Below are 8,081 nucleotides of genomic sequence, written 5' to 3' on the forward strand. Positions count from 1 at the left end.
ACCAGAGTCCATTAAAACAAAAAGCTATTAAAACCCTTACCATGAGAGTATCTGTCTGCTCTGGGCCAGCAGTCTAGCTCAGGTGTTTTTCACACCAATTTAATGTGGACAACTTTGGCTTTTAGTTGTTTGGGTTTGGCTAGATGATACAGCAATTAGACAGGGACCTTATTATCATGTTTCTGTACATTTCTGAGCCAATCCAGGCACGGATGCCTCCCAGTGGTTTTGGCCCAATTAACTTTCCCTAGAAATGTTTCCAAATACAGCCAAAGCTGTGGGTAAATATGACAAAAGCCCCTTGTCCCCTGATTGGGACTGATTCAGATGGACTCTGGGTTTGAAAACAATACATATTAATATAGGGAGGCATAATGAAAGTGACTACCTCCTCCCCGGTGGCTTCACAGCTACAACAATGACAAAGAGACCTCTCGTGATTCCAGCTGCAATCACCATCTACTTCATCAGAGAAATTACCTGCAGATGGGTGATTTAGCATCTCCAAAAGTTGCAAAAGTTGTTTTGAATGACTTGTAATAATGCGTTGTAAGAGTTATTATAATGATAGAATCTGTTGATAAGAACCCAGTGTCATAATTTTACATCAGTAGTGTTAAGGTGTTGTGGAGTAAAAAGAAAAGGATGCGCAAAGCAGGAGCTGAAGAGCCTCGCTGGAAGCTGGAGCTGTTATTACCCGGACATCGTCAGCACCAAACTCACCCAGCTCACTGTGCCAGCCTCCACCTGTCAGTGGATCACAGACTTCCTGACTGACAGGAGTCAGCAGGTGAGGCAGGGAAACATCACATCCAGCACCCGGACAATCAGCACTGGCGCCCCCCAGGGGTGTGTGCTCTCCCCACTGCTCTTCTCCCTCTACACCAACGACTGCACCTCAAGAGACCCATCTGTCAAACTCCTGAAGTTCGCTGACAACACAACGGTCATCGGCCTCATCCGGGACGGTGATGCGTCGGCCTACAGACAGGAGGTTGATCAGCTGGCTCTCTGGTGCGTCCAGAACAACCTGGAGCTTAACACGCTCAAAACTGTGGAGATGATTGTGGATTTCAGGAGGATTCCCCCCCACTCTGCCCCCCAATACCATACTCAACAGCCCTGTGTCTGCTGTGGAATCCTTCAGGTTTCTGGGTTCCACTATATCCCAGGACCTGAAGTGGGAGCCCAACACTGACACTATCATCAAGAAGGCCCAGCAGAGGATGTACTTCCTGTGTCAGCTCAGGAAGCGCAACCTGCCTAAGAAGCTGCTGATCCAGTTCTACACAGCCATCATCCAGTCTGTCCTCTGCACCTCCATCACTGTCTGGTTTGGATCTGCCACCAAATAGGGGTGGCAAACCAAATATTATTGTTGGCATGGCTGTCTGACTTCTTCTCTGGTAATCTTTTTACAGTACCGAGTCAGAGCACTGTAATACATAGTATGGTTATGTCAAAAGTGTTCGCTGTCCTGATTGATTTGTTCTACAACTAGAGTGACCATGACCACATGTGAACAGGAAGTTGACCATAGAACACAAACTCACACAAAGTGGTTATTTAATTCTTGAGATAGAGCCTCTAGTGTTAGAATTAAGAACAGCGAGACACTTTTTACATGTGACAACTTACCCGGCTCTCCTCTAAACCACATATGCAGCACATTATTTGTTTTTTTGTTTTTTAACAGATCTATTCAATAATCATTCAGTGTTTATAAAAAAATAAATATACCTAAACGTGTGCTTAAAATGGCTGTTAATCACATAACCATTGCTTGAGGGTTTTGGTATCTTAATTTCATGAGATAACTCATGTCAATGCACTACTTGAAAAGTCTCAAACCTGTGCCACTTTCTAATACACAATTTAATACAATTGTTCTGCTGTAAAGTCTACTTTTATAATGGTTATAAAAGTAGATTGTTCTGTTTTTGTAGCATTGAGGTCATTACTATTATTGAATATATTCTACTGGACTATTCGGAGGTGTTGCTAATATACTGATACCCACATGTATGGAAACATGCATTACAGTTAAAAACACCCTTCAGTACAATGCAGTTCAGTAAAGAACAAAAATTAACAAACTTAATAATAAACATAATGATTGTGCACATTTCTGAAAATGTCAACAAAAACTCATATATTTGAATTGATTATGTATATAAGTATATTAAGTGGCCACTGAGTGGACACGAACAGTTAAAACATACTATTATTTCATACTCTTTTTGTAGAGATAATCACAGGCTAACATTGCTTCCTGTAGTTCCCCTTCGAGGGAACTCGAACTGGAGCCCGTTTCTCAGCTTCTCCCGCCCGAGGTATGAGTTTAAAGAGGCTTGCACAGTCTGATTCTGAGGAGCTAGACGTGCTTAGCATCATGGAGGATGACTTCCAGGAGCAATATCTCCCCCGCCGGTCTGGGTTCAGGACGGTGAAGAGAGACAAGCTCAGCCCTTGGCTAGCTCCTACTGCCAGAGCCAGAAGCGAAGCGTCGCTTCCTGTAGTCCCTCTCAACAAACCTGGGACGCGAGGCGACTGTCTCGCCCACAGCCCCCCAAGAAGACGGGCCTGAGGACTGTCATTCAGTCTCGGCGGGCTCGGGGAAGAGGTCCTGAGGAGTAGGGGGGTCCACCACCACCACCTCCCGAGAGAGACTGACCGAGGTCCCCATCCCTCGTGGCGGCTCAGACAACAGGCGTCCCGCCCTCTTGGCGCTCGGGACACGCTAGCCGCCAGCGAGCTCTCACCAGTCTGCCCGCCTCGAGGGGTTGCAGCTGGAAAACGATCGGGCTCACACACTGTGGGTCGCCAGTGAGTTTCCCTGGCGGTTCTCTGCTTCAGGGTGCCACCGGGGACCTACGCATAACACCAGCCACCAGCCCCGAGGGGTTGGTTCCCTTAGCGGATTTTGTAGAAGCATGGCGGAACCTTGCAAACATTTCCTCGTGGGTCCTGCGCACCGTTGTGGATGGCTACAGGCTGCAGTTCCGGGTCCACCCCCTGCAGAAGTTCAACGGGGTGGTCTGGACTGCGGTGCAGAGCCAGGTGTTGGGACAAGAAGTTCACTCTCTGTTGGAAAACGGGGCCAGAGAGCTAATTTTCCCGCCAGTCAGGGAGTCCGGGTTCTACAGCCGGTACTTCATAGTTCCCAAGAAGGACGGATGGGTTGCGTCCGATTTTGGATCTGCGGTCACTGAACCAATCTCTAAGGAGATTCAGGTTCAGGATGCTCACCATCCCTGCCATCATCCGTTCCGAGCATTGGGTTGTCACGATAGATCTGCAAAGACGCTTATTTCCAGTCTCCATCCGTCCCTCTCACAGGAAGTTCCTGAGGTTTGCCTTCGAAGAAGAGAAAAGAAGAGCGGCTTACCAGTATTGGGTTCTTCTGTTCGGCCTAGCACTCTCTCCCCACAAGTTCACCAAATGCATGGATGTAGCTCTGGCCCCGCTGAGGCTCCAGGGCATCCGCATACTGAACTACACCGACGACTGGCTCGTCCTGGCCCAGTCTCGAGACACCATCGCTCACGTTCAGCGTTTGGGGCTGCAGCTCAACGTGAAGAAGAGCGTGCTGATGCCCGCCCAACAGGCCTATTTGAATCACCAGGGGGGTCTGCGCTCGCGCCCGTTATGCAAACTGGCACATCATATCCTCCTGTGGTCCCAGCAGAGACTGATGTCCCTCAGAGCGATGTACGTCCCTGGGTACCAGAATCAGGGAGCAGACCTGCTGTCGGGACAGGGGCTGAGGCACGGGGAATGGAGACTCCACCCCGAGGTGGTGGAGTTATTATGCGAAGAGATCGGCCCCATAGACGTGGACTTGTTTGCGTCCTGAGAGACGGCGCACTGTCCCCTGTGGTTCTCCCTCTCGCCCTCAGCCCCGCTAGGGCTCGATGCTATGGTGCAGACGTGGCCGAGGCTGCGTCTGTATGCGTTTCCCCCAGTCACTCTGCTCCCGGGGGTTCTGGAGCGGGTCCGCCAGGACGGCGTCAGTCTACTATTAGCAGCCCCGTTTTGGCAGGCACGAGTGTGGTTCTCGGATTTAATATCGCTACTCGAGGGCCCGCCTTGGCAGGTCCCTCTGAGGAGAGACCTGATGTCCCAGGCGGAGGGCCGGATCTTTCAACCCCACCCCGCCCTGTGGCAGCTATGGGTCTGGCCCCTGAGGGGGCGCAGTTCCCGGAGGCGGGCCTGATGACAGGAGCAGTCGAGACGCTGCTCAGCTCCAGAGCCCCGTCCACCAGAAGGATGTACGGCCTAAAGTGGAATGTGTTCACCACCTGGTGCAGAGAACGGGCAGTGGACCCAGTTACCTGCTCGGTAATTGTGATACTGGAGTTCCTCCAGCACTGTTTCTCTGCTGGCCTCCCCGTCCATGCTCAAAGTGTATGTGGCTGCCATTGCAGCATTCCATGCCCCTCTGAGTGATGGGCCCTTGGGGAGGCTTCCACTGGTCGTGCGCTTCCTCCGTGGAGCCAGGAGGATGAGACCCTTGACTCGTTCCAGGGTTCCCACCTGGGACCTGGCAGTAATTCTCGAAGTGCTGGCTGAGGCCCCCTTCGAACCTCTGGAGTTGGCTGAGGCGCCTGACCCATAAGATAACCTTTCTCCTCGCTATCACCTCTCTTAGGAGGGTGGGGGATCTCCAGGCACTTTTGATTTCTCCCCAATGCCTGGAGTTTGCCCCGGGGAGGGTCAGGGCCATCCTGCACCCTTGTCCAGGTTATGTCCCTAAGGTTCCGGCCAGACTGGCAGGGTCATCCCCCACCTCATGTGACAGCGGAGGATGGGAGACTTCATCTGCTCTGCCCTGTCAGAGCTCCGAAAATTTACACTCTGAGGTCTTCCTGGTGGAGGAAAGCAGACCAGTTGCTGGTGTGTTTCGGGTCCCCCAAGGCTGGGCTTCCCGCTCCTAAACACACCATCAGCAACTGGATCGTTCAGACTATTTCCCTGGCCTGTCAGGTGCGCGGTATTGCCTTCACCTACGGCCATAAGGGCACACTCTACTCGAGGCATGGCGGCATCTTGGGCCCTCCTTGCAGGGGCATCACTCCAGGATTTGTGTGACGCGGCTGGCGGAGCCACCCCTCACACTTTCATCCGGTTTACAGTCTGGACCTTCCTTCTGCACCCGGCCCCCGTGCGCTCTCCTCCTAGTCGGGCCGTCAGCTTTTGCATGCTGGGGGCAGGCGGGGTTTCGGCGCGGCCTAAGTGGGTATCTCGTTCCCATAGTATTCCCTCGAAGGGGAACGTCTCGGGTTACGTATGTAACCCTTGTACATCTCAAATTTGGTAGTAGACACTGCGTCGGTCCGCCACACCTCACCCCGCCTGGAGTGCCTTGCTTCATAGAAAAGGGCTAATGTGTCCTGTGTGCCGGCATGCTTATATACCCCTCCGGTTACGCCATCACACACCGTTCTAGCAACGCCAATAGGATTGGAGTAGTTTCATTCATAGTTCAGCCCAGGGACGTGCACAGGGGGGTTGCTCTGGTTGCCCGGGCAACTGCCCGTTTGCCTTTCCTGACTCAAGTTGCCCTTCCGACTCGCCCTTCCGAGAAAAAAAAATAAAATAAAAAAATAATCGCGATCGCAAAGCCTCATTCACTTCCATTCGGGCACCGAAAGTGAAAGTCAGTAGGGGAAGAGCAAACTCTGTTTAAGTGGCTGCACTGCTGCAGCGCTGCCTGCACGTCAGTCGATTCTGTTCCCTACCGGAATTCCTGTTTCCTTCCTTTATGCAATCATACTACAACAAATCATGCGTAGTTTTGCCCAGTTACCATACGTGATACGTACCAACAGAAGTGAATACGAGCTAGAAGCGCAACTGAATGTACGGGAAGCCAAAAGGTTAAAAAAGGATTGTATTTTTTTCCGAAATCTAAGCGTTTTTTTATTTAATATTTTATTAGAAGCGAGTTTTCCCCATCTGTCAATTCAATCTAGATTATTTATTTTCAAATAAAAAAAAAAAAGGAAAAAAAATAAATAATAATAATGATTAAAAAAAAACAATAAACAATAATATAAGGAACTCTTTTTCTCATATGTATTTTGGTGACATTTATATTGTTAATACATTTTGGATACTGTGTTTAGTGCCTTTTTTCAGGTCAGAGCAACTGCCCTTCAAAATTCCTGTGCACGTCCCTGGTTCAGCCCTGCCACGCCCAGAGGCGTTCCCATAGTGTCGTCACCGACGCAGTGTCTCGTTCCCCTTCTCAGGGAACAAGGGTTACATACGTAACCCGAGACGATTTCATTACAACAGAGGGAACAGCAGAGTTGGGAGAGAGGAGCTGGTGGAGCTGGTATGACAACACTAGAAAACAAAAAGACAAGCAGGTAACCGTTTCATCAAGAACTACATGCTTCAGAGATTAAGCATTAAGCATTAAGCATTCAGAGGGAAGAAAACCCCTGCAGCTACTAGAGGACAGGTGCTGCTACATGTGAACGGCATGCATCGGAATGGTATCAACAAATTCTTCTGGCCTGACCTTCGAAAAGATTTATTCTGGTATGCTGACAGTCAGGTACTGTGCCTAACTGAATGTAAATGCTCCGTACTTGTATAGTGCCTTTCTAGTCTTTTCGACCACTCAAAGCGCTTTTACAGTACATCTGCATTCACCAGTCATACACTGAGCCTAAGTGCTCAAACGGAAACTAACATTCACACACATTCATACACTGGCGGAACAGCCGCCAGGGGCAAATTGGGGTTCAGTATCTTGCCCAAGGCCACTTCGACACGCAACCAGGGAGGGCCAGGGATTGAACTGCCGATCTTCCGATTAACGGCCAACCCGCTCTACCTCCTGAGCCACAGCCGCCCGTAAGAGGTCAGTGTAATTGGAAATGACAACATGGAGATACACTGAAGAGCAGCTATGGGTGTAGACAAACACACTCACATGTTTGGTGCATTTGTGTTAACATGCGTCCAGCATGCCAGATTTTAAAACTGCTGCAGAATTATTCATTCCCTTTGATAGTAAGATATTTACCAATTACCATTACAAAAACACTCCCTGGACACACACAATAAAATGAATTTCATGAAGTTAGAATTATAAAAAAAAAGTAAAATTAAATACTGGCCCATAAAGAAAGTGAGTTTGTGTGTGTCTCTCAGTTGGAATGATTCAGGCAGCAGCAATTTGGTTGTAAGGAGAGGCATTGGTGTGTATTTGTTAAAGTGTTAAATTTTCTGTACCAACAATAAATACAGACTGAAGCTGGGATAAGGAGAGCACATAATAATAATAATAAAGGCTACACAGAGACTAAAGCAGAATGATCAAAATCAGATTAATTAATGAAACTGGCATAGAACATAAATTGACACCTAGCAAACAGACAGAACTCAAGCATGATGGTACGGAAACTAATACACGAGACTGCAACAGAACTGAGATCAGGAAAATACTTAAACACCAGCTGACGGATAATAACCAGATAAACAATAACATAGACTCCATAACAGTCACACGGCCAGTTCAACCTCGTATAAATCAGGTTATGTGTGTAAGTCACGTGCCCGCTCACGACCGCTCACTCTTACTAACAGACACACTGTCCCCCGCGCTGCTCGCGCGTCACAGAATGTTCATAAAGCACTCCCTGTTCACAGTAACCGGGTCGTCTCATTCAAACAGCCTGCTGTTGCTATCGCGCTCACGCTTACTAAAACGCCTCACCTCCGGCGCCGCTACATTCCCTTTGGCACATCTAGTGGATGCATAACGCAAACCCAGTCAAACGTTTGACTGCAGTATCTTATGCGCCTTATAATCCGGTGCGCCCTATATATGAAAAATGTTCTAAAATAGGTCATTCATTGAAGGTGCGTCTTATAGTGCGGAAAATACGGTACACAATGTTGTCAATGCTCGAGTCCATGTGTAGAGCCCCTGGTGACACTTCAAGTACAGTTTCATGTTGTGTTGAGCCTTCTTAGTGTTTTAAAAATAGTGATTTTTATGCCATCATTGTAGTGCCCCTAGCACTCCCATTCAAAAGGCATTTCGACTTCATATGAAAAAAGTC

The 8,081-nt window shown here is 48.8% G+C and overlaps 1 pseudogene; it reads left to right on the forward strand.

Moving 5' to 3' along the window:
• LOC123976041 overlaps positions 1-8,081 on the forward strand; it is a 13,052-nt pseudogene that overhangs the window by 4,027 nt on the left and 944 nt on the right.

Source organism: Micropterus dolomieu, linkage group LG09, assembly GCF_021292245.1.
Source record: "Micropterus dolomieu isolate WLL.071019.BEF.003 ecotype Adirondacks linkage group LG09, ASM2129224v1, whole genome shotgun sequence".
Lineage (NCBI taxonomy): Eukaryota > Metazoa > Chordata > Actinopteri > Centrarchiformes > Centrarchidae > Micropterus > Micropterus dolomieu.